The sequence below is a fragment of the Poromitra crassiceps genome (assembly GCF_964638095.1).
Source record: "Poromitra crassiceps genome assembly, chromosome: 2".
NCBI lineage: Eukaryota > Metazoa > Chordata > Actinopteri > Beryciformes > Melamphaidae > Poromitra > Poromitra crassiceps.
In genome coordinates, this window is record NC_139624.1 from 24,412,104 (window position 1) to 24,414,603 (window position 2,500).

The window sequence follows — 2,500 nt, forward strand, 5'->3', positions numbered from 1 at the left end:
CGTGCATACCAACGGCGAAGTTTCGCCCAGCGTTATTGCGGTGTTTATTTTTTCGAACCACGGTCGATTTTTCAGAAATTCGCTTCCGACGTGTACACATCTGTGGCTGTGATTGACAGGTGGGTCAAAACTCGCATCGCAATTTCGTGCCGTATATTCGCATCGCTCCCGATGTGTAAGGACCTTTACTCTGTGAACCCAGTAGTCAAACACTCTATGAAAGTCTGGGCACAGTTTAGACGAGCTTTTTCACTTAATCATTTGTCAATAAATGCCCCTATAACAAGAAATAATATGTTTAAGCCATCTATTATAGATGGGTCCTTCAATACCTGGGCCAAGAACGGACTAGCCAAATTAAAAGATTTATATATTAATGATAATTTCGCATCATTCGAACAGTTGAGTTTAAAATTCAAAATCCCCAACTTTCAGTTCTATAACTATTTACAGCTTCGTAGTTTTGTATCTTCATGTTCGGTTCATTACCCATCATTACCGCCCAGCTCTCTCCTTGAATCTGTTTTGGAGCTTAGCTCTTACCCCAAAGGGAGTATTGGAAGGATCTATACCTCACTCAACTCTCACAATCTAGAACCCTTGATACATTTAAAAAATCAATGGGAGGAAGAATTAGATACAGATCTTTCTGAGGATGTATGGGAGTCCATATTAGAAAAAATATTCTCCTCTTCAATTTGTTTAAAACATAAAGTCATACAATTCAAGATTGTACATAGACTGCATTGGTCCAGGGCGAGATTGGCCAAATTTACACCAGACATGGATCCCAATTGTGATCGCTGTCAAACAACCCCAGCCACTTTATCACATATGTTTTGGCTTTGCCCAAAATTAGTAGATTTTTGGCATTCCATATTTAAATTCTTTTCTGATATACTGGAAATATCCATTGAACCTCTTGCCATAATTGCAATCTTTGGTGTGATACCGCATGATCTCTCCCTCAACCAATGCAGCAAAAAGATGATAGCGTTTGGTACACTTCTGGCCAGAAGACTTGTACTCCTTAAATGGAAAGACAAGTTTCCTCCAACTTTCAATCACTGGGTCAGAGATCTCATGTATCATCTAACCCTAGAAAAAATCAGATACGCTACAAGGGGTTGTGCCCTCGACTTTTATACCATCTGGCAGCCAGTCCTGGACCAGGTAGAGAAAATGGACGCTAAAAGCATTTCAAATATATAGATTTACCCCCCCCCCCCTTTCTCATATTTATTTTCATTAATCTGTTTTTGTTGTTGTTGTTGTATGTTTTTTCTTTTCTTTCTTTTTCTTTTGTGTGTATTTGTGTATTGATATACTGTGATGTATGTATGTGGTGTAATAGGCCAGGGGTTCTTGTGGGATGGGTTTTTGTTTAAAAGTGTCAAGTGTATTTGAATTTATATTTTGTATTTTGTATAATATACAGAAAACAAATAAAAAAACTTTGAACAAAAAAAGAACAATATTGTGGCTCTAAAGTAACGTTTTTACGGAGATGCGAGCAGACTGTCATGGTGGCGACTGTTTCTGGTATTTCCACTGTGGGCTCAGACAAAGAGTTGAGCAAAGAGAGAACAGACACACAGAGAACACCGTTGCAGTCATTAGAGGAATAATGGGTGGAACAGACCATTACCTTCAGTTCGTATCCATTTAAGTTATTTGGCTCAAATGATGACGTACATGTACGTTTTCATAGATAAACTGACTGGACTGGACTCCACTGCACTTTATCGCATTTTACTTTTATCCATACACCAACTTTTCTACCTCCCTCAAGCGTGAAAACTCTTTTGCGATATTTGGAGGTTTTTTAGAATTTTGCAGTGTTTCCACTCAGGTTTTTTAAAGTGCAAATTGAAAATGTGCATTAAACAGGTGGATGGAAACCCACCTTCTGTCTCTCTCTCTCTCTCTCTCTCTCTCTCTCTCTCTCTCTCTCTCTCTCTCTCTCTATTGCATTTTTTTAGTGGGGGGGTTATGTACGGAGGAACCCCCTGGGGGGTACGGGGAGAACATGCAAACTCCACACAGAGAGAAAGGCCCTTACGACGAGATAACCCACCTGGGCAGTAGGCACTGAAGATATGGGGGGGAACACAACCACAGCGCTCACAGTGTCCCAGGCGAGAATCGAACTCAGGACCTTCTAACTGTGAGCCGACAGCGCTACCGACTGCGCCACCGTACCCCGGTAGTGCAGCGGTAGATTCCCTGCCTACCAACACGAGGGTCTCAGGTTCGATGCCCAACCAGGTCTGGCATCCATAATTGCCCGTGTCTGCGGGTGTAAAGCCAGATTAAGGGTATGTGTCCTGGTCGCTGCACTAGTGCCTCCTCTGGTCGGTCGGCTCGCCTGTTCAAAGACATAGCAGTCCACTTCAGTGTTTGGGTACGCTTGTGTTCACACACTCAAGTGTACCGTGCCCGGGCACGCATTAAGCCCAGGCCACCTTTTCAAGTGGACCTGCGCACCCGGCCAAGCAAT

The 2,500-nt window shown here is 42.5% G+C and overlaps 1 protein-coding gene across 1 annotated transcript in view; it reads right to left on the reverse strand.

Moving 5' to 3' along the window:
• Positions 1 to 2,500, reverse strand: part of LOC310799122 (transcription factor SOX-5-like) — a gene marked incomplete at both ends in the record, with an annotated part of 31,255 nt that overhangs the window by 28,448 nt on the left and 307 nt on the right. The gene's annotated exons all lie outside the window — the stretch shown is intronic.